General features: G+C 42.5%; 1 pseudogene; it reads right to left on the bottom strand.

The window, feature by feature from the left end:
• Positions 1-721: 721 nt before the first annotated feature.
• On the bottom strand, positions 722-9,277 carry LOC119533301 (annotated as a pseudogene).
• Between the last annotated feature and the right edge of the window lie 15,926 nt (positions 9,278-25,203).

Raw genomic sequence — 25,203 nt, 5'->3', positions numbered from 1 at the left:
TTGTTTTACGCTTTTGCAAATCTCTTTAATGTCTGCCTTAATAGTAAACAGCTGGATTTTCATATGTGCTTCTTCTACATTCATCTATTGAAATTTGTTTTTTTTTTGTTGAAGTGTCTGAAGAATTGCTGACCTTATGGGGATCTATAGTTGGAAAAGAGAGGAATATGTAATTGTCTTTTCAGATAATTGTAGATTTTCCTCTTAAAATACTACACCCAAACTGCACACATTGGTAACGTCTTTTTTTTTTAACTTTAAACAGAATTTTATTACACAAATGGTTGTCACATAATTGGATATTTTTTTACTTTGTACACAATTATCTTACTCTCCACAGAAAGGTTGCTTCTTAACTTCTCATCTAGTGATAGTAAACACTAAAATTCTGATTTTAACAGAAACAGTAAAAATGCCTCAGCAATTTAAGTTGAAAGCAGTACACCGGTACATGGCTCTTATACCCTGTCTTGAGAATATACAAATGTCTTTTTATTCAAAAATACAAAATAACTTATCTGCAGGCATGGAAAATGACAGCAGTAAACCATTACACATCGTCAACTAAAACCGGAAACTGATGGTATAGTGATTTTCTTACATCAGCCAGCCTTTTCTTCTGTCATTTTCTTCAAATGACTTTCTTAAGATATTTGTGCGAAACACTGCCTTGAGCTTCCCATCACATTTCATTAATTCTGGTAAAGCCCTATACTAGGAATTAGAACATGCCACCTCCCATATCAACCATTCTACTCATTCCACCCATTTTGCCCATTGCAGGGTCCTTCTCTTCTTTAGCAATTTCTGTGACTACAACTTCTGCTGTGGTTAACAGAGAGGCCACCCCAGTAGCATCCAATAAAGCAGTTCTTACAACCTTATTTGGATCAATGATTCCTTTTCCCACCACATTCACAAAATCTCCAAGCATAGCAGCATAACCAACTTCTGAGGAACTTTGTATAATTTTCTCAACTATCAACGATCCTTCAATACTTGCATTCTTAGCAATGGTCATTGCAGGAATTTTGAGTGTCCTTTTAATAATTTCTATACCAAGTTGTTGAACTTCATTAGTTGGAGTAAGTGAGACCTGGGCTGGAATGCATCAAAGCAGAGCACAACCACCTCCCAGAACAATATCTTTTTCAACAGCAGCTCGTGTAGCATTGAGTGCATCTGTAACTCTGTCTTTTCATTCACTTCCATGTCACTTGTTGCACCAAACTTCAGCACAGTTACTTCATCTGAAAGTTTTGCTAGATGTTCATTTAGTTTTTCCTTTTCATATTCACTAGTTGTGACATCTAACTGCTCAATGATTTCTTGAATGTGTTTTACACTTAGAGCCTTGCCTCCTTTTCCTCTCAAGAGCATGGCATCATCCCCAGTCACAATGACCTCTCCAACTTTTCCCAAATTGTGAGGCTGGATGTCATCAAGTTTAGAGTCAACCCCTCTTATCCTAACATTGCATCACCAGTAGCTGGTTCTTTCTTTTGTTGCCAAACCTGGAGCTTTGACTGCTGCAAACTGAAGCCTATTCAAAACAAGTGTCCTTAGAGCTTCTCCATCAACATCTTCAGCAATTATGACTAAGGGCATTTGGTAAGCATTGACAATTTCAAAAGCAAGTATGATGGATTGGACACTAGAAGTTTTCTTTTCACTCAACAAAACATAGGAATTCTGGAATTCATATTCCTGAACTTTTTTTTTTTTTTTAAACTTTCCCTTCTTTTTTAAATCAAGTGTATGAAAAAAAAGTTAAAAAGAAAACAAACATACAATAAAAGAACATTTCAAAGAGATCATAACAAGGGAGTAAGAAAAAGACAACTAACCTAAGATAACTGCTTAACTTCCAACATGTTCCTACTTTACCCCAAGAAAGTTACCTAATATAGCAACATTTCTGTGAACTTGTTCCTACTATATCCATCAGAAATTAACAGACCATAGTCATTCCTGGGCATCCCCAGAACGTTAAATAGCTTATCTGTTATTCTTGGATTATTGTTCCCCTTTCCTTAATTGCTCTCTATTGCTAGTTCCCCTACATTCTACATTATAAACCATTTGTTTTACATTTTTCAAAGTTCACATTAGTGGTAGCATATAATATTTCTCTTTTTGTGCCTGGCTTATTTCGCTCAGCATTATGTCTTCAAGGTTCATCCATGTTGTCATATGTTTCACGAGATCGTTCCTTCTTACTGCCGCGTAGTATTCCATCGTGTGTATATACCACATTTTATTTATCCACTCATCTGTTGAAGGACATTTGGGTTGTTTCCATCTCTTGGCAATTGTGAATAATGCCGCTATGAACATTGGCGTGCAGATATCTGTTCGTGTCACTGCTTTCCGATCTTCCGGGTATATACCGAGAAGTGCGATCGCTGGATCGAATGGTAACTCTATTTCTAGTTTTCTAAGGAACTGCCAGACTGACTTCCAGAGTGGCTGAACCATTATACAGTCCCACCAATAATGAATAAGAGTTCCAATTTCTCCACATCCCCTCCAGCATTTGTAGTTTCCTGTTTGTTTAATGGCAGCCATTCTAACCGGTGTTAGATGGTATCTCATTGTGGTCTTAATTTGCATCTCTCTAATAGCTAGTGAAGCTGAACATTTTTCATGTGTTTCTTGGCCATTTGTATTTCCTCTTCAGAGAACTGTCTTTTCACATCTTTTGCCCATTTTATAATTGGGCTGTCTGTACTATTGTCATTGAGTTGTAGGATTTCTTTATATATGCAAGATATCAGTCTTTTGTCAGATACATGGTTTCCAAAAATTTTTTCCCATTGAGTTGGCTGCCTCTTTACCTTTTTGAGAAATTCCTTTGAGGTGCAGAAACTTCTAAGCTTGAGGAGTTCCCATTTATCTATTTTCTCTTTTGTTGCTTGTGCTTTGGGTGTAAAGTCTAGGAAGTGGCCGCCTAATACAAGGTCTTGAAGATGTTTTCTTACATTATCTTCTAGGAGTTTTATGGTACTTTCTTTTATATTGAGATCTTTGGTCCATTTTGAGTTAATTTTTGTGTAGGGGGTGAGGTAGGGGTCCTCTTTCATTCTTTTGGATATGGATATCCAACTCTCCCAGCCCCATTTGTTGAAAAGACCATTATGGCTCAAGTTCAGTGACTTTGGGGGCCTTATCAAAGATCAGTCGGCCATAGATCTGAGGGTCTATCTCTGAATTCTCAATTCGATTCCATTGATCTATATGTCTCTCTTTGTGCCAGTACCATGCTGTTTTGGCAACTGTGGTTTTATAATAAGCTTCAAAGTCAGGGAGTGTAAGTCCTCCCACTTCGTTTTTCTTTTTTAGAGTGTCTTTAGCAATTCGAGGCATCTTCCCTTTCCAAATAAATTTGATAACTAGCTTTTCCAAGTCTGCAAAGTAGGTTGTTGGAATTTTGATTGGGATTGCATTGAATCTGTAGATGAGTTTGGGTAGAATTGACATCTTAATGATATTTAGTCTTCCTATCCATGAACATGGAATATTTTTCCATCTTTTAAGGTCCCCTTCTATTTCTTTTAGTAGAGTTATGTAGTTTTCTTCGTATAGGTCTTTTACATCTTTGGTTACGTTTATTCCTAGGTACTTGATTTTTTTAGTTGCTATTGAAAATGGTATCTTTTTCTTGAGTGTCTCTTCAGTTTGTTCATTTCTAGCATATAGAAACATTACTGACTTATGTGCATTAACCTTATATCCCGCTACTTTGCTAAATTTGTTTATTAGCTCTAGTAGCTGAATCGTTGATTTCTCAGGGTTTTCTAGATATAAGATCATATCATCTGCAAACAATGACAGTTTTACTTCTTCTTTTCCAATTTGGATGCCTTTTATTTCTTTGTCTTGGCGGATTGCCCTGGCTAGCACTTCCAGCACAATGTTGAATAACAGTGGTGACAGCGGGCATCCTTGTCTTCTTCCTGATCTTAGAGGGAAGGCTTTCAGTCTCTCACCATTGAGTACTATGCTGGCTGTGGGTTTTTCATATATGCTCTTTATCATGTTGAGGAAGTTTCCTTCAATTCCTACCTTTTGAAGTGTTTTTATCAAAAACAGATGTTGGATTTTGTCAAATGCTTTTTCAGCATCTATTGAGATGATCAATTGATTTTTCCCTTTTGACTTGTTAATGTGTTGTAATACATTGATTGATTTTCTTATGTTGAACCATCCTTGCATGCCTGGAATAAACCCCACTTGGTCATGGTGTATGATTTTTTTAATGTGTCTTTGGATTCGATTTGCAAGTATTTTGTTGAGGATTTTTGCATCTATATTCATTAGGGAGATTAGCCGGTAGTTTTCCTTTTTTGTAGCATCTTTGCCTGGTTTTGGTATTAGATTGACGTTAGCTTCATAAAATGAGTTAGGTAGTGTTCCCTTTTCTTCAATGTTTTGAAAGAGTTTGAGTAAGATTGGTGTCAGTTCTTTCTGGAAAGTTTGGTAGAATTCCCCTGTGAAGCCATCTGGCCCTGGGCATTTATTTGTGGGAAGATTTTTGATGACTGATTGGATCTCTTTGCTTGTGATGAGTTGGTTGAGGTCTTCTATTTCTTCTCTGGTCAGTCTAGGTTGTTCATTTGTTTCCAGGAAATTGTCCATTTCCTCTACATTATCCAGTTTGTTGCCATACAGTTGTTCATAATATCCTCTTATAATTTTTTTAATTTCTTCAGGATCTGCAGTTATGTCACCTTTTTCATTCATTATTTTGTTTATATGGGTCTTCTCTCTTTTTGATTTTGTCAGTCTAGCTAGGGGCTTGTCAATCTTGTTGATCTTCTCAAAGAACCAACTTTTGGTGATATTTATCCTCTCTATTGTTTTTTTGTTCTCTGTGTCATTTATTTCTGCTTTAATCCTTGTTATTTCTTTTCTTCTACTTGGTTTAGGATTGGTTTGCTGTTCATTTTCTAGCTTCTTCAGTTGATCCATTAGTTCTTTGATTTTGGCTCTTTCTTCCTTTTTAATACATGCGTTTAGTGCTATAAATTTCCCCCTTAGCACTGCTTTTGCTGCATCCCATAGGTTTTGGTATGTTGTGTTCTCATTTTCATTTGTCTCTATATATTTAGCAATTTCTCTTGCTATTTCTTCTTTAACCCACTGATTGTTTAGGAGTGTGTTGTTTAACCTCCAGGTATTTGTGAATTTTCTAAGTCTCTGATGGTTATTGACTTCTAATTGTATTCCATTGTGGTCAGAGAATGTGCTTTGAATAATTTCAATCTTTTTAAATTTATTGAGGCTTGTTTTATGTCCCAGCATATGATCTATTCTGGAGAAAGTTCCATGAGCACTAGAAAAGTATGTGTATCCTGGTGATTTAGGATGTAATGTCCTGTATATGTCTGTTAAATCTAATTCATTTATCAGATTGTTTAGGTTTTCAATTTCCTTATTGGTCTTCTGTCTGGTTGATCTATCTATAGGAGAGAGTGATGTGTTGAAGTCTCCCACAATTATTGTGGAAACATCAATTGCTTCCTTTAGTTTTGCCAGTGTTTCTCTCATGTATTTTGTGGCACCTTGATTGGGTGCATAGACATTTACGATTGTTATTTCTTCTTGCTGAATTGCCCCTTTTATTAGTATGTAGTGGCCTTCTTTGTCTCTCAAAACATCCCTGCATTTGAAGTCTATTTTATCTGAGATTAATATTGCTACACCTGCTTTCTTTTGGCTGTAGCTTGCATGAAATATTTTTTTTCCATCCTTTCACTTTCAGTTTCTTTGTGTCCCTGTGTCTAAGATGAGTCTCTTGTATGCAACATATTGATGGTTCATTTTTTTTGATCCATTCTGTGAATCTATATCTTTTAATTGGGGAGTTTAATCCATTTACATTCAACGTTATAACCGTGAAGGCATTTCTTGAATCAGCCATCTTATCCTTTGGTTTATGTTTGTCATATTTTTCCCCTCTCTCTATTAATATCCTTTATTGTACCCATACCGAATCTCTTTAGTACTGAACCTTTCTCCAAGTCTCTCTGTCCTTTCTTTGTTTCTCTGTCTGTAGGGCTCCCTTGAGTATCTCCAGTAGGGCAGGTCTCTTGTTAGCAAATTCTCTCAGCATTTGTTTGTCTGTGAAAAATTTAAGCTCTACCTCAAATTTGAAGGAGAGCTTTGCTGGATAAAGTATTCTTGGCTGGAAATTTTTCTCACTCAGAATTTTAAATATATCGTGCCACTGCCTTCTCGCCTCCATGGTGGCTGCTGAGTAGTCACTACTTAGTCTTATGCTGTTTCCTTTGTATGTGGTGAATTGCTTTTCTCTTGCTGCTTTCAGAACTTGCTCCTTCTCTTCTGTGTTTGACAGTGTGATCAGTATATGTCTCGGAGTGGGTTTATTTGGATTTATTCTATTTGGGGTTCGCTGAGCATTTATGATTTGTGTATTTATGTTGTTTAGAAGATTTGGGAAGTTTTCCCCAACAATTTCTTTGAATACTCTTCCTAGACCTTTACCCTTTTCTTCCCCTTCTGGGACACCAATGAGTCTTATATTTGGACGTTTCATATTATCTATCATATCCCTGAGGTCCATTTCGATTTTTTCAATTTTTTTCCCCATTCTTTCTTTTATGCTTTCATTTTCCATTCTGTCATCTTCCAGGTCACTGATTCATTGTTCAACTTCCTCTAGTCTTGTACTATGAGTGTCCAGAATCTTTTTAATTTGGTCAACAGTTTCTTTAATTTCCATAAGATCATCCATTTTTTTATTTAGTCTTGCAATGTTTTCTTTATGCTCTTCTAGGGTCTTCTTGATTTCCTTTATCTCCCGTACTATGGTCTCATTGTTCATCTTTAGTTCCTTGAGTAGCTGCTCTAGGTGCTGTGTCTCTTCTGGTATTTTGATTTGGGTGCTTGGGCTTGGGTTATCCATATCGTCTGGTTTTTTCATATGCTTTATAATTTTCTGTTGTTTTTGGCCTCGTGGCATTTGCTGAACTTGATAGGGTTCTTTTAGGATTTGTAGACCAATTGAAGTCCTTATCTCTAATTTATCAGATCTACAGCTTCGTGGAGTACACTTTCTCTAACTAACCAGCAGGTGTCGTCCATGAGCCACCTGTTCTCCACAAGCCAGTTCTCCCCTGCTTAGCCTTTTTGGTGAGTGGGGGAGTGAGTCTTGTGGGGTCCAATTGGTGTACCAAGCTTGCATGTGTAGTTGGTGTTGCTTGCCCTGTATATGGGGCGTGTTTCTGGGCAGTCGGGGGGGGGTGGCTCTAACAATCAAATCTCCCTGGTGATCCTAGAGTTTTAAAGCTGCTGCAATAGTCTAATCCTTCAGTTCAGTCCTGCCACAGTTTTTCTCTGCCACTGACCCACAAGTCCTTGGTATTGGTGTATGGCTCCTGAGACTTGCAAGTGGGCCCCTCTTCCAGGCCGTGCACCCCGGGTCCTCTGTTGAGGGATGACTGTGCTATGTCACAGGTGAGTGCCGTCCCCCCAGGGCGGTTCTGGGCTGCTGGGCTGTGTAGGGAGGCTCCCAGTCTGCTGAAATGATGGCTGAATGGGGCTTTGTTAATTCACACTGCTCTACCTTCTCAACTCTGGGACAATCAGCTGAGGTTGCAGGGAAGGCTAATGTCCACGCCCAGTTTTGTGGTGTGTGCCTGTTATTTGAAGCACTTCCGTCACACTGGGTTGTCTGGGGCAGTTCTGGGCTATGGGGCTGGCGATGGGCAGGAGTGTTTCCTGTCCACCAGGATGATGGCTGTGAGTGGACACCCCCCTTTTCTTGGGAAGTTGTGGTGTTTAGTGAATTTTCTCAGCCACTGGATTATTGCGTTTTGTCTCAGAGCTCTCCTAGTTCTGCTCTTGACTTGACCTGCCCAAATTGCAAGTCTTTGAAGCTTTTTATATTGGGCTTCTTAGAGTAATTGTTTTAGAAAAAGAAAAAAGGATTAAAAAAAAGGGCCCTCCTCAGAGATCTAATGGGTTATTGAAATGCTAAGAGACAAAGCAACCAGGGCCATTAAAGAAAGGTCCACAGGGCAGAGAGATCAGCTTTTCTTCGGGATTTGCATATGCGCCTCAGGGCCTGAGCTCGGGCCTGAGCTCTGCCCTTCCCCTTTCTATGTTCACCAGAACTCCAAAAATCCTCCGCTTTTATTTTGGAGTTTTTCGTGTTGTTTTTTTTCTATGCCTGTCTCCTCTCTGCTGGGCTGGCTGCTCTCAGATTCTCTGGTGTCTGGTCTCCGTCTATCTATGGTTGGAGTTTGGATCAGCAGAATGAGTTTCCGATAAGGGCTGCCACTGCAGTTCTCCCTTCTCCTTCCCGGAGCTGACAGCCCCTCCTCCCACGGGACTGAGCCTGGCAGGGAGGGGCGCGGGTCCCCTGGCCGCAAAAACTTACAGATTTCGCTGATCTCAGCAGTTCCACGTTTTCATGAGTGTTGTATGAAGTATGCCCAAAGTCAGATTGCTCTGTGGTGTCCAGTCCATGCAGTTCCTGGCTTTCTACCTACTTTCCTGGAGGAGTAACTAAAACATACAGCTCACCAGTCATCCATCTTGCCCCGCCCTCCTCCTGAACTTTTGATGTATTAATACAGTATGGAGAAAAATACTGCTGTTCAAACTTCATGACTTCAATGATTTCTAATTCATCATTCAATGTTTTTCCATCCTTTACTATGATGACACCCTTTCTTCCAACCTTTCTCATTGCATCGGAAATGATGTGGCCAATTTCTTTGTCTCCTTTTGCAGAAATTGCAGGAACCTGAGCAATTTCTTCAGAGGCGTCACAGGTTTAGACTGCTTCTTAAGTTCAGCAATTACAGCATCAGTAGCAAACATCACACCTCTCCTTACTTCCACTGGATTGGCACCTTTGCTAGTCTTCTCGAACCCTTCCTTGACAACAGAGCATGCCAGTGCAGGTGCAGTGGTGGTGCCATCCCCCTTCATTTGTGTTATTGGAAATATCCTGAATAAGTTTAGCACCAATATTCTTATATTTATCTTTCCAGTCAATTGAGTTTGCAACGGTCCCACCATCTTTTACTTTGGACTTTCCCACCTCTGCTCAATATTCACTGTACTTCCCGTTGGCCCTGTAATAATGGCTAGAGCATTGGCTAAAAGGTCTACCTACACCTTGAAGCATTAAGGGTCAGTCATCTGCGGTGAATTTTATATCTTTGGCATAAGCCTGAGTGAGATGAGGAGCCAATGCCCCGGACACTGGCCTCACCTGGCGAAGGACTGCGGGTAATTGAAACATTTCTTCAGTACAGGGGCTGGGCGTTCGGGCAGCAAAGCAGGCTGTCAGCTGCAATTGAGGGATTGGTAGCTTCTTAAAGGTTGGTTGCAACATGGAATCTAAAACAAAATCAATAAACTTTTTATATTCTGTTCTATTAAAATCTGTTGGTCTATCTTGCCCTTTGAATGAATCTCTTGTCTGATTTTGTAATAACATGTATTGGTCATTTGGAAAAACACTGGTTCCCTGAGTTGTGCAGCCCTTTCAGATGTTGACACATTTAAGTATACAAGATAAAAAAATCATATTTTTTAATATCACCATTGATCTCATCAGAAAATTATTCAGGTATTGGAAAGCTGAAAATCATGGTTGTGGATACACATTTTCCAAAATTGTCATTTTCACCATATTTTGAAAACTGCTGCCCTAAAGCAGTGCCTATCAAACTTCAATATGTATAAGCATCACTTGGAAAGCTTATTAATATACAGATTCCTAGACCTAGCCCCCTAAATTCTGAATATGTAGGTCTGGGGCGGGGCCTGTGACTTTGCATTTCTAGCACGCTCCCAGGTGAGGCTGATGCTACTGGTTCACAGACCAAACTTTGAGTAGGAAGCTCATAGAGGACCCGATTAGCATTTCTCAAAATATTTTTGTAGGATGTTTCCAAGTGTTTGTTAAAAAAAAAAAAAAAAAAAAAAGGGAAAGGAAAGGGGAAAAAAAAGCATTTTGTGATTAAAGACATTTGGGAAATACTGGGTTAACTGAAATGAAGCAAGTTTCTTTGCTGCAGGACTCCTCAGAACCTTTAATATGCTAACATACATTGGGAATCTCCAAGAGGAGGGTTCACAGTTCCTCAGAATACATGTTTCCACTTTCCAAAATACTCCCCTCATGGCTGTTGCATCAGCTCCTGGGAACGACAGTGCTGACCAAGCTCATTTCCTCCTCTCTCTCCCTTCTGGGCCAGCTCTGCTCAGGCCTCACACCTCATCCATGTCTCCAGGGAGGGGTAGTGGGGGCCACCCAATTTAACTGAAGGGCAGCATTTCACCACAGTGAATATTATTCTGCTTTTAATTTCTCAACAAGGCTCCTCACCCACCCTGTGGCAGATTTATTTCAGACATGGCTCTCCAAAACACAGGTAGATGCTGGTCAATATGCATCTTGGTGTGTTTCTCAGTTGCTTTTTCTTTTTTTTTTGAGCTTGGACACAAATGAGCTCTCGTCACCTTTCTATGAGGTATGTGTGTACTTCCAGAGTTCACAGATGAAGTCACAAAGGCCATTCTCTGAATATGATGTGGAGCTGGAGGGGGGAACCCAAATGTTCATGTGGGACAATTCACGTGGCTTCCAGGACAAACTCGGTTATGGGGGATCAGGCGGGGCTGTGGGCATCTGGAAGCTTGGGGACAAAGGCCCCGCCTCAGAGGGGAGGCTGGCGTGAGGCAACCCTGCCAACCAGCCTTCTTTGGCCCAAACCAAGAGGTTGTTTGTACAGCCGCCTGGGAGGAGGCTCTGCTGCTCCCACAGTGAAAGGCATAGAATGACAGGCTCAGCTGGGGAGGGACCTCAGTTTCTTGGCCGTCCCTGAGGCTGTACTGAACAGAACCTGCAGGGCCTGAGCTTGTTCTTGTCTGTCTCTCTTCAGACTCTGTCCACTAATGGAGTGTGGAAATTGAGGCATCTCAGGAAACTTTACAGCCATCCAGAGATATTCTCTGCCAGAATATTGGGGAATTTCCTGAATTTCAGCTAGGGAACTCCCGTCAGGAGGCATTCATGTAGCTGTTAAAAAAAATGCTGGCACACAATGTGATAGTGTGATGAGTGTGTAAGAGATTCTGGAGGACAGAGGAGGGGACTAAGTCAGCCAGGCAAGCCAGAAAAGGCTTTCTGGAGGAAGTGACGCTGGAGCTAGAAAGGGCTGGGTAGTCAGGAGCCCCCACGATCAGGAGTGTTACACTAATGGATGTCCCTCTGTAAAGAAGGAAACATTAAGAGCAAAGCATAAGTGTTCCTTCTCCAGCAGATGAATTGGAGCCATCTAGGCACAGAACGGGTAGAAGGGTGTTCCAGGAAGAGGGGCCAGGTATGAACAAAGGCTGAGAGGCAGCTAAGGGAGCAAGGCTCACTGAGAAACTGCAAGGAGATGAGGCTGGACACACTGGCAGAGCCCAGCTCACCAAGGGCATTGAATGTCAGGCTGAGGATCATGGACTTGATCCTGCTGGCTCCAAAGGTCAGTTGAAGAGTTCAAGCAGGGACGTGCCATGGTCAGATCCGTGCTTTGGGAAGCTCCCTCTGGCTGTGACAGCATGTGCTGGGGGAGGAGGGGCTGGAGGCGGAGGAGTTAGAATGGTCCTGGGCAGGAAAGTGAGGCTGAGTCAGGCCAGCAGCTTAGGGAATGGAGGGAGAGAAAGGAGGCAAGAGATGCTGGGTGGAGTCCCAAGTGAGGAACAGGCAAGCAGGGGGCAGAGGACTCTGGCGAGGCTGCCAACCAGACAGGGTCTGCAGAATGTCCTCACAGTATGGCCAAGTGATTGGGGATGCAAGGGTTCCCAATGGAGACTGACGTCCATCCCACCCCTGTGGCAGCTGGAGGACTAGTGGACAAGATCTCTAGACAAGCAGCATCCAGTTCAAGATGGGCACTGTGAAGGCACATGTATGCCCTCTCTCTCCATTCAAGGGATGGATCGGTGATAAAAAGATACAAGCCCACAAGAACAAAGAGGACAGAAGGGGGCATTAGCAGACAAGCGATTTCAACACAGTTCACCGAGAAGGAAAGGAGGGGGAGAACTTTGGAACAGATTAGGGGGAGCAGAAGCCTATAAAATATGCAAAGCAAGGGCTGGTCCATCTGTCAGTGGAATGTCAAGGAGCCTCCAGGCTTGCAGGCAGCTATCACAGAGGGCAGAGTGAGAAGTGAGGCTGAAACAGGCAGGGGAGATGAAGAACCAAGCATGGGACAAATAATGCTCGTGTCCCCCAAGTTATGGATGCAGCCAGGCATTTACCCCAAGGAAAAAAATCAGCAGTTCTGTTCTAAAGCAAACTGAATAGACTGCCTCGTGGCAGTGGGGGCTGTTGTGCTGTTATTATTATTCTGGGTGAGTCCTCCTTATTCTAGCATTTAGGGGCCCCCTGGTATAACCAACTATTCCCCACCTGCACACTCTAAGCCCTGCCCACGTGCACATAACCCCGAGTCAGTCTGTTTAAAAAGGAAAGGATGCCAGGTAGCCCCAGGCTTTTGAAAAAACCTTCCAGCATGAAGAAGAAAGAGCAAAAGAAGTCCTCAGAGAAAATTCAGAGAATAAAAATTAACAATAAAAAAAAAGAAAGAAAGAGAACTAATTTGTATCCTCAGGGAAGTTAAGAAAATATCGCCTCAAGAAAAAAAAAAACAACTAGGATGTTATGAAAAAATGGAAACAATTAGGGGAAAAGAAATAACTTCTGAAAATTAAAAAATATGATTGCCAAAATAAAACTTTAATAGATGGGTTGGAAAACAAGGTTGTCAAGATTTCCAGAATGTAGAACAAAATGTCAAAAACAAACAAACAAACATACAAAACATGAGGGGAGAGATTAAAATACTTAGAGGACTGATTAAAGAGGCTCAACATCCAACCAGTTGGGGGAGGAAACAGCATTTTGGGCAAAGGGAACAGCATCTGCAAAGACAGTGTGGCCAGATGGAGCACGATGAGTTCGAGGTGCTGAAAGAAGGCCCGCGTGGCAGGAGCTAAGAAGGGGCTTTCTAGGTGGGGTGGAGGCTAAGGGGTGGAACAGACCACGTGGGGCCTTGAGGGTCCAGGAGCAGTGAGACACCAGGTGTGAGAAACAAAAGCAGGCCCCTAAGGAGGCAGGAAATGCTTTCCATTCCTCTTGGACACCAGAACTAACAAACAAAGCACAAGTTAAGTCCTCGGTCATATGGTTCCATACTGCTCCTTGGTGGGACAGCCTGCTCCATGAGAAACAGCTAAATCCTGCCCTGCCCTGCCCTGCCCACTACAAGGCAACACTGCGAGGCTCAAACCAGAGAAAGGCTAGGACTGCACTCCACAGACAGTACATCAGAGGCACTCTCGTCTTCAAAGCTTGGGTGGGGACTGACAGGGTGAGCTGGAGGAGAGGTGTTTGGAGTCATGGATGCACATTTAGGCAGTGTCCATTTTCCACATATAAATACCATTGCAATGCATAAATATTAATGCATTCATCTTTGCATATGTTTGATTATTTCTTTAGGGTAAATTTCTTTAAATGGAATTTCTCGTGCAAAAAAGATTGAAAGTTTTCCCAGCTTTTACCCTATGGAACAATCATGCCAATTTACAGCTCCAGCATTATGTGAGTGTCTCTAAACTCAAATTTTCCCCAGTCCAGCCGACTTTCTTGTACATCTTTCTGATCTCTGCCAGTTCAGCAGGCAAAAAAAGGTATCTCGTGGTTTCAGCTGCATTTCTTTCATTATTATTATGGTTACAAATTGTTTTGTTATTATTTATTGATTATTACATTTGTATGTATTTTTAAATTACATTTCTGTTCATGCCTTTTGCATTTTGATGATTCTTTTTCCTATTGATCTGTGATATTGATATTGATTTGTGATACTGATTGTGATATTCAGATACATGTTGAATTCTCCTGATTTATCATTTGCTTATTAATTTTATGATGTTTTTTGATATACAAAAACTTTTTGCAATCACATTTTTCCATCTTTCCTTTATGGTTTCTGCTTTGGTTGTTATACTTTGAATGGCCTCCTCCACACCAACATTATATAAATATTTTCTTCTATTTTACAGTTTTTAACATTTAACTCTTTTTTTCCATCCAGAGTTTATGTCGGTATGTGGTTTGAGGAAAGATCAAATCCTTATTCAATTTTCTCAGTCATATTTATTCATTTCCTACCATTTGAAATGCCACATTTGTCATATTCTAAGTATTTATAGTGTACTTGGGACTTGGGGGCTTCCTACTATGTGATACTGATATATCTGTAATAGTCATGTGGCCTCTTACAGCATCCTTTTTTTTCTTTTTTTTTTAAGTACTTGCTTGACTGTCTCTCCCATTTCCAGTGATGTTTACAATGAATTTATCAAGTTTACTACCACCTTCTTCTCCAAGGATTCCTCTAGAATATTGATGGGAGTTTATAAATTAACTGGAAGATAACTTCCCATCCAGGGATATGGTTCTATCTCTCGAATCTCATGTCCCCACATTAGAGTGTGTTTACAGTGAGCCAAGATCAAGGCGGAGTGTTCAGCAGGTCCCTGGCCACGTGGGGAAGCCACATGCCATGAAAACTGCATTAGGAGGTCACTCTCCCCTCGTCATTAACTCCTGTGCCCTGTGGGCCGAGTCGGAAGTTCCAGGAAGTAGGAAGGCCTTCTCCTCACGTCCCAGGTGCACACCCCACCCCCAGGGAGGGATGGGCATTCAGGGATGCAGCTGCAGTTTCTCCACACGCCCGCCCCCACTTCCTGCTGCACCAGAGCCTGGAGTTAGAGTTAAGTGGGCTGCAGAGAGAGGGCGGGAGCTGGCTGCCAGCACCCTGAGGACCCGATAGAGGGGGCTCTCTGGGGAATGACAAGAATGCAGACATCCTGATGCTCAGCTCACCCTCTTTCTACTATTGCTGGGAGATGGAGAGACAGAGAGAACATTGAGAGAAAGTTTACCAATGACAATTTACAGGAATAGAAGAGAAAGACAAGGACAGCCTGAAAGAGACAGATAAACAAAGTGAGGATGAACTGCTTTCCCCAAAAGACTCCAAACCACAGCTACCCAGACCTCAAGTTCCTCCATTTATCTTCTCTATGCCCACCCCACCCCACTCCCACTCCCCAGCCCTCTGTAAAATGAGCCTGGTGGACCAGTAGCATCAATGTCACCTGGGAGCTTGTTAGGAATTAGAACCTCAGGCCCCTCCCAGTCCTGCTCAGCCAGAATCTGCATTGTAAAGAAGTCCCCAGTTTGAGAAACACTTTATAGGAGGAAGGGAGGTGGGGAGTGACAAGATCCCCAGACTCACTGGAGCTCCTGCTGGGTGGAGTTCATGGTAACAGCTAAAAGAAGGACCCAACCTGGCACCCTCTCTTTAAGGCAAGACCTGGGCATGGGCCCAGGTCAGTCCAAAGCTGAAAAACGAAAGAACCAAAGTTTCTTTGAGTTTCCAGTTTCCTCAGGAACAAGCCCATTTTCTGCACTGACAACTGTGTGGAGTGAGGGACAAGCATGAGGTTCCCCGGTGGGGTCCAATCACAGTGCTGTCTATCTCTCTGTGTCTCATTAACACACTGTAAAATGGCAATAACTGTGCCCACCTCATAGACTTGTTGGGAAGACATAGATAATTGTGATGGTTGGGTTTATGTGTCAACTTGGCCAGGTGATGGTGTCCAGGTGTCTGGTCAAGCAAGCACTGGCCTAACCATTACTACAAGGGCATTTGTGGCTGGTTTATTAAATCATCAGTCACTTGGCAGCAGCTGTGACTGATTACATCAACAAAGGGTGTGTCTTCCACAATGAGAGAATGCAATCAGCTGGATTTAATCCAATCAGTTGAAGACTTTAAGGGAAAGAGAGGACCTTCACTTCTTCTTCGGCTAGCCAGCAAAGCATTTCCTGAGGAGTTCATCAAACACCTTCATCGGAGTTGCCAGTTTGCTGCCTGAAGAGTTCTTTGAACACTTTCATCAGCTTTGCCAGTTCACTGCTGGCATCGTGCATCCTGCCCAAAGGAATTTGGACTCGTGGATCCCCACAGTTGTGTGAGACACTTTTATAAAATCTAATATTTACAGATATCTCTTGTCGGTTCTGTTTCCCTAGAGAACCCTAACTAATACAATAATGTTTGTCAAATGCCTAAGGAGAAGGCCACACCCACAGTAGGTATTTATTAGAAAGGATACTATGAAGAATTACTACAGTACCACCAAGATTTTTCCAAGCCAGGAAGATATTATGTTTGTTTGAATTCAGGATGAAAAGGAGAAAGTCACTAATTCATACACTCAATGAATATTTACTGAGTACCTACTATGCCTCCAACACTGTACTAGGTGCTATGGACACGGTGGCTAAGAAAACCCATTCCTTCCCTCGCTCACCCATTTCTGAAAGAGGCTCCATCATTCACCAGTTATTCCAGCCCAAACCTGGGAGTCATCCCTGGGTCCTCTCTATCCTCATTCCCACCCCTCCTACACACACATCCCACCCTCCAGCAAGGCCTCTTGTCAGCTGTATTTTCAATTTATCCATCTCTCTCCACTTCTACCTTTACCTCCCAGGCCCAAGCCACCATCATCTCTAGCCTGGACTCTGTGAGCCTCCTAAGTGGGCCCCTGCCTCCACTCTGGGCTCTTCTACTCTTGTCTTCATCCTGCAGCCAGAGCCAGCGGATTAAAACAATCACGCCAGGTCACTTCCTGGTTTAAAACTCTGCAGAAGAAAATCTAAACTCCTTTGCCTGATCCAAAGGCTTTAAGTGATGTGGTTCCTGCCCCGTCCTCTCTGTCCAACCACACAAGGCAAGCCTGCTCCTCTGTAAAGATTTCACCCCTTGCTATTTCCTGGGCTTGGAATACTCTTCCTCTGGATCTCCATATAGTTGGCTCTTTCTGGTCTTTCGGTTCTCAGCTCAAATGTTACCTACTTGGAGAGCTAAGTGGCTCCTTCCTCTGTCTTTCTGCTCCATTTTCTTCAGAGTGCTCTGCCTCTCTCTGGACCCCAGAATGAACAAGAACAAGGACTTTGTTTTGTTTGCTCCTGAATCCCTAGGACTTAGAACAATGACTGGCACATAGTAAGCGCTCAGGGAATGTTTGTAAAAAAAGCAATAAAGACAGGGTTACCCTTTGCCCTCATGAAGCTTCTGTCTAGGTCTTTTTGAACTGGTTGTGGTGGTTCTCAAGACTGGCTGTGCATCAGTCCAACCCAGGCATCACCTCCAGGTGGATGAACTGGAATTTCCAGGCAAGAACCTGGGGAGTCTTTATTTGGGGACCACATTCTAGATGACTGAGGGTTGGTTCAGGCCAGGACCTAGGAAAAGGGCAATTCGTTTTCCAAAGCCCCATGGCTGACCATATGTGCTCTCAAGAGGACAGCAATAGCTTCATACAATCTTATTTTTTTTAATCTGCAGATTGTATTGTGATATATTCACATATCACATATTCCATACAAAGTATACAATCAGTGTCTCACAGCATCATCATTTAGTTGTGCAATCAGCATCATACTCAATTTTAGACAATTTTCTTGGCTCCAAAGAGAAAAATAACAGACCCAAAAAAAGGTTCATCCAATTTTGATTCATTCAGTCATCAACACCAGGCATGCAGGGAACACTCAAGAACTATTAGTTGGAAGGAAAATGAGAAGAAATCTGCACTTAGTTGTTACAACTTTCTTGATGCAATAGAGGGACTGCTGATCTGGGAACCAGGAAAACTGGGTTTGCATCCCAATTATGCTGCTTCCTCTTGGGCAGTCTCTGACCATCATTTTCCTAGTTTATAAAAAGGGAGTAACACTACTTAGATCATGGAGTTGTTTCATCCACTCATTCAATTATCTATTCATTCCTTCAAACATTTGTTGAGAATCTTCTGCATTTCAGTATTGACCAAGGCACGGGTGATTTAGAAATGAACAAGAGATAGTCATTGGGAGGAACAATGACATAACATATGTGTCCCCAGGACCAGAAGTACCCCTTCTCCTTCCTGCTTATAGCTGTGGTTTCAGTGAGGTCCCAGAGTAACATGAGAGGATAAAAACTACCTTAGCATGCAGAGTCCCATGAAACTTGATTTAAGTCTTGATGCCTCCAGCATTATAGAAGCAGGCATGAGACATCCTAAGCCAGCTCAAAGGAGTTAACTTTCCCCGAAGTTTATATAGAGTAAGTCTGCTTTCCACATTACAAATCTTCCATTCATTCGCCCATCCAACAGGTATTTATTGAGTTATTTACTGCCCAATATACCAATTACCAATACTATTGGTACTATACAGCTGGTTGGGGGAGGTTACCATTTGTAGTTTAAAAAAAATATATACACACACACACACACACACACACACACATATATATGTTGGATAAGAAACAGGTTTGAATGGAAGACTGTGAGTTCAGTTCTGGAGATGCTGAATGGCATTAGGGAGAGAGTGTAGACTAAAAAGAGGGTCCAGGACCTCCAACCTCCTCCCATTGCAGTATTTCCCCAACCCCCATCACTATAACAACTCACACCCCGTAATAACAAGCTAGAGGCGCATTCAAGGGAGACAGAAGGAGGGAGTTGTTTATGCTCTTCTTTGGAGTCCCACAAGTCATTCCCCTCTCCTTACAGCCTTTTGGTAGCTAATTATCTACAGCACTTGCCAATGAGCACTGCAAGAACCCCTCCTTTATCTGGGTGCCCCCAACATCTCCATGCCAGGGATACCACTTTCAAATGGCATTTGTCCTCCATCACATCCACACAGCAAGAAGAAACTAGTGCCTGAGTTATGAACTGCTACCTCACAAAGAGCGGGTAGGAAGAGTCTGTCTCACTCTGCCCTCATCACAAACAAGACTAACAAACCCTTGAGCCCAAAGGGAATGCCAACTGCCTTCTGCTTCAATAAGGAGAATGTGGGCTGTGAAAGGAACGAAAGGTCATCATAAAAAGTTTTTAGCAGCCAACAACTTGAAAGTAAAAATTTTTAAATCCCATTTAAAGTAGCACAAAAAATTGTAATTTACAAGGAATAAATCTATCAAAAGACAGCTAAAACCTCTAGAGTGAAAACTATGTGTCATCGTGAAATTAAAGAAGATCTAAATAAATGGAAAGGTACACCATGCTTTTGATTAGGGGACAATATTGATAATATGGCATTTCTCCCCAGTTGAATATGAATTCAACACAATCCCAATCGAAATTGCAGCAGGGAATGTGAGACCAAGGGAAGAGTTGTTTAGTTGGTACAAGATCTATATTTCCTAAACAATTTAATTCATACAGTTTGTTCAAATACCATAATTACATGGAATTTTTAATAGGAAGTGAGACCTGGTAGGTTTGCATAGGTTAGTGTGAAATAGAGACACATCCCTAAGTAATTTGGACAGAGAATAAAAATATATATGCAGGGCCTCTCTGAGGAGCTGGGGGAAAATATGGAAATGTTGGCTTTCCTCACCTGGATTGTTGCTGATCTTCTCACAAACATTGAGGACTGATGGTTTGATGTGCTGAGCCCTCTATCACAGAACTTGCCCTTATGAAGCTCGTTACTGCGAAGGAGAAGCTAAACCTGCTTATAATTGTGCCTAAGAGTCTCCCCCTGAGTACCTCTTTGTTGCTCAGATGTGGCCCTCTCTCTCTAGCTAAGCCAACTCGGCTGGTGAACTCACTGCCCTCCCCACTATGTGGGACCGGACTCCAAGGGGTGTAAATCTCCCTGGCAATGCAGGATATGACTCCCAGGGATGAATCTGGACCTGGCATCATGGGATTGAGAATATCTTCTTGACCAAAAGGGGGATGCAAAATGAGAGGAAATAGTTTCAGTGGCTGAGGGATTTCAAATGGAGTTGAGAGGTCACTCTGGTGGACATTCTTATGCACTATATATATAACACCTCTTAGGTTTTAATGTATTGGAATAGCTAGAAGCAAATACCTGAAACTACCAAACTCCAACCCAGTAGCCTTGACTCTTGAAGATGATTGTATAGCAATGTAGCTTACAAGGGATGACAGTGTGATTGTGAAAGCCTTGTGGATCACACTCCCTTTATCCAGTGTATGGTGAGTAGAAAAATGGGGACAAAAAACTAAATGAAAAATTGGGTGGGGGGGGGGATGATTTGGGTGTTCTTTTTTACTTTTATTTTTTATTCTTATTTTCACTTTTTCTGGTACAAGGAAAATGTTCAAAAAATAGATTGAGGTGATGAATGCACAACTATATGATGGTACTGTGAACAATTGATTGTACACTTTGGATGATTGTATGGTATGTGAATATATCTCAATAAAATTGAATTAAAAAAATATCACAAAGAAGAGAGGAGGTCATTTGCCACCACATTAACAGTAAATGCATTAGCTAAAAAAAAAAAAAAAAAATTCCAGCAGGCAGTTTTGTAGAAATTAACAAGCTGATTCTAAATGTATGTGAAATGCAAAAGACCTAGAATAGTTTAAGCAATTTTTGAAAAGAAGAACAAAGTTGGAGGACTTTCTCTACATGATTTCAAGACTTAACTTAAAGCTATGGTAGTTAAGATGGTTTGGTACCAGCAAAAAGATAGACATATGGATCAATAGAACAAAATAAAGTCCAGAAATAGACCCACACATATACGGAGAGTTGGTCTTTTGACAAAAGTGCTAAGGAAGTTCAATGGGGAAAAGAAAGTCTTCTCAACAAATTGTGCTGGATCAGCTGGATATCCATATGGAGAAAAGTGATTTTTGGTACCACACACCAAATCCAAAAGTTTACTCAAAACACATCACAGACCTAAATGTAAAACCTGAAACTATAAAATTCCAGAAGAAGACAGAGGAGAATGTCTTTATGACCTTGGGATAGGCAAAGATTTCTTGGATAGAACACAAAAGCCATGAAATTTAAAGGCAAAAACTTGATAAATTGTACTTCATCAAAATTTTAAAAACGATTGCTCTTTGAAAAACATCATGAAGAAAATGAAAAGGCAAACCACATTCTGGGAGAAAATATTCACAGACATATATCAGATGTATAATTTTTATAAAATTATAAATAATTTCATATTCAGCATCCCCCTAGCCAAAAAGGCTTGCATCCAGAATATATGAACTTTTACAAATCAATAATCAGAAGACAAACAACCCAATAAGAAAATGGGCAAAGGATTTAAACAGACTCTTCACAAAAGAATATTTTTGAGTGACCAATAAGCACATGAAAAAACGCCCAACATTATTTCTCATCAGGGAAATGCAAATTAAAACCACAATGAGACACTGCTACACAATTAGGATGGCTAAAATTTTAAAACCTGACTTGACCAAGTGTTAGTGAGTTTGTGAAGCAATTGGAACTCTTAAACACTTGGTGAGCATATAAAATGGTACAACCAATTTGGACAGCCATTTGGTAGCTTAATAAAAGAAATTAAACATACCTACCATACAACCCACCCATTAATTATACTCATAGGTATTTACCTAAGAGAAAAAAATATATATATCCACACAAATATTTGTTCATGGGAATTCATAGCAGCTATATTGATAATATCCCCAAACTGGAAACAACCCAAATTTCCATCAGCAGGTGAACAGATGAACTGTGGCATTGCTATTCAATGGAATACTATACAGCAATAAAAGCAAGCCAACCGTTGACTCACGCAACAATATGGAGACAGGAGAAGCGGCAGGGATGGGGTTATGTGCAATCTGCTGAGCCTTTCACATTCATTATCCCATTTAATCCTCAGATTAAATTTGTGGGGCTACTATTATCACCCACTTTTAACAGATGAAAAAAGACAAGGCTCAGAAAGTTGAGCTGACTTGCCCACCACCGCTACTAAGGGGCCATGTCGGGATTTGAAACCAAGTCGATCTGGCCCCAAATTCAACTATTGCTAGTGCTGCCATCACTTCTGGGCATGTCCTAAGCGCCAGTTGCTGCACTACATGCTTTACCAATGTCCTCATTTGATCATCAGGACAGCCTTATAGATGAGGAAAAGGAGAAAGTAACTTGCCCAAGGTCACGTAGCTCTAAAGCACAGAGCTGGGGAGGGAGCCCTTGTCTGTCCCACAGCGTTAACTACCACCTACAGTTTTAAAGCCATGGGATCTCAAGACCACGAGGATCGTGGAGAATACTCACTCCAACCTGCTCTGAGACTTAGGGAGTTGGGGGACTCTTTGAGATGCAGCAAGATGTTAGGCTAGCAGCAAGAACTGAGATGCTGGCCCAAGCCAGCTGGTGAGCCTGGGTTGCATCATTTGTCCCAGCCAGAGGGGATGGGAAGGGACCAGCTGTTCTTTGTCTCAGGCCCCTCCGTTTGGGGTGGCTGCACTCCCCGAGGTCTCAGATCTGAGTGCCTGAGCCCCAGCTGCAGAGCTGCCTTCAGCCCCCACCAGCAGAGCCACAACGCCGCTAGCTCTGTGGCCGCAGCTGCTGTGTGCCCAGACGCCGGGGAGCATCTTGGTGAGCTGATCTGTGCCCATAGGACAGAGGCAGTGGGCGGAGGAGGAGAGGGGGAGCAGAGGGTCAGGGACCAAGGGCCATGAGAGCCAGCAGATGCCAGCTATGAACAGAAATCAGTGCTCCATCTTCTGCCCCTGCTGCGGGCAAGTGAAAGGGCCTGGGCTTTGGTGCCTGGTAATCTTGGGTTCAAACACTAGCTCCACCAATCTCCCTCCCCTTCAGTTTCCTCCACTATAGTGGGAGCAATAAATAGTTGTGATGATTAAATGAAATTATTAATTAAGAAGTAACTGGCATCTCATAAGGGCCTAGTACATTGTATTTTCCTCCCCACCTGTCCAAAGAAATGAGAATCAAAGACCCCACTCTGACCCTAGAGCACTTTCAGGCCCAGTGTGGCGTAGACTTGACTCTTTTAACAAATAACTGCTCCGAAGCAGGTTGAAGCTGCCTGGAGCAGCTGAGGGAGAGAGGGGAAGGCTTCCCAGAGGAAGAAGCATCCTAGCTGCCTTATGTTCTCAGGACCGAGCAGAATGCTTGTCGTTTAAGCAGGCCTTGACAGAGTGTCAGGGTTCAATCAGGGAAGCAGAACTGCCATGAATTATGGGTTAAGAGAATAGACCTTACACGATTGTGGGGTGAGGCTGGAGAAGTGGAGGTGCAGGAGGAGAGCTGGAGGATCCCAGAAGGGGACACGGGTTGGTCAGTCTAAAAAGCCAAACATGTCCAGCCACTTCAGTGGTCCTGCGGAGGGGACACTCCTGGATTGGTCTATGGGAAGCTGGACCTTGCCGGAACAACCATACCTATGGGTCTGCTGCTAAGTGCCTGATGATGGGTCTGGGGCCGGTGGAGGTCAGCAGAGGCTGCATTTGGGAAGAAGTGCTGGACACAGCACAGAGGAGAGTGAGGACAAGCTGGAGCCCTTTGGCACCGCTGTGTGTGTCACTGTATATCATCACAGCAGTCCTCAGTTAGCAATGGCTGCTGCTTCACATCTGCCTTCCAAAACTCACACAAATTCCTCTTTTGACTGATTCTAACCCAAACAGGGAAGGGGGTTCTGGGAAATGTAGTTCCAGCTTAACCAAATTAACACTGAACAAACCATCACAAAGGATGAGTGAGTCAAAGACGAGGAAGGGCATCCAGGCAAAGGGAACAGCACTTGCAAAGGCTCAGAGGCATGAACACTGCAAGCTGTTTCCACCCTAGGGTCCTCCACATCCCTATTATTCCTCTCACAGTATCCAATAGTTCTCCTCATCATAACTTACCAATCTTTTTTTTATCCATATGTTTATTTGCTTTATATATGTCTCTTCTATTGGGCTGTTAGTTCCATAAGCATAGGGATTTTGCCTGGCCACCACTTTATTCCCAGCATAGAGAATACTGCCTGGTACAAAGTAGATGTGTGCAGCATAGTCTGTTATTGTTCCTGGATATCCATTCTCCCCTGCTTCCACTGTGGTAGAATCGCTGATTATGTGCTGGACCATGGCCACCTAGGACAAAGCTACATTTCCCAGGCTCCCTTGCAGCTAGGTACGGCTAAGAAGTGTTGTGTGGCAGTTTACCATGAAACTTCTTTGAAAGACAGATGGTCTGTGCCCTTCTTGACTCCCACTCCTTCCAGCTGCCTAGAATGTGGGTGTGATGGCTGGAGCTCTAGCAATCATCTTGAAACATATGGATAAGGGCCACAGCCTTAAGTGATGGAGTAGAAAGCTGGAAGGAGCATGTGTCTCCTGGGAGTTCGTGAAACAAAGTGACTATATCAATCCTATATTGCTGATCCCTGAACTAAATGAGAGAGAAGTTTATCTTGTTTAAATCACCTTGATCTTGAGTTTTTGTTACTCATAGTCAAACCCAAACTGAACTGTTACAAAGCTCAATACATATTTATTGTGAGAATGAATGAAGGAAGATTAATGGCATGTCTGGATAGTATTTGAAATGAGAAGGTTGGGGTGGGGAGGGGTAAGGCTGCCACAGAAGGGAACTCAGCCTCCTCTGGGAGCCAGTGCTATGGACAGAGGAGATAGAACCACCTCGCCACAGTCTGGAGCCTGAAGATCCAAGAGCCAGAAACTGCCTTGGGACCTGCCAAAAGTTCAGAGTGCCAGGAATGGGGTAGAGGAGGCTGCACTGTAGGAGGTCAGCCCTGGCTCCAGTGCCAAAGTAACAAGGCAAAGTTTGCTAAATGCATGAAAACAAAAATAACAAAACTCTTCATCCAGTCCCAACTCCTGGAATGTCTGGGAGTGAGTGGCCTGGAGAAAGGGGTTCCTACCATTCCAACTACTCTCTCCTGCTCAGTCCTCTTTCCTATTCCCCTAGATCACTGCCACAGCCCACAGCTCCAGCCTCTCCATCTCCAAACCATGCAGTCTCCAAAGCCATATTTCAAAAGTGTGAATTTGAGCATAATTACATCACCTCTCGATCAGAACTTTCTGTGATCCCCCATTACTTCAGGACCAAGTGCTCTATTCCAGCAGACTATGGCCTTCCCCAACTTCTCCCTCCTCAGCCTCTGGCTTTCACCATTGCCCCCTTCATGTTCTAGGTCAAACCCAATAAACTCTTTGAGGATCCCTCACTATGTAATTTTCTCCAAACCAGCTGCCCTTTCGCCTTCCTCTCTCTGCCTA

This window comes from Choloepus didactylus, chromosome 4 (assembly GCF_015220235.1).
Source record: "Choloepus didactylus isolate mChoDid1 chromosome 4, mChoDid1.pri, whole genome shotgun sequence".
NCBI lineage: Eukaryota > Metazoa > Chordata > Mammalia > Pilosa > Megalonychidae > Choloepus > Choloepus didactylus.
Note: the sequence above shows the minus strand (reverse complement) of the source record. Positions and strands in the feature narration are given on the sequence as shown.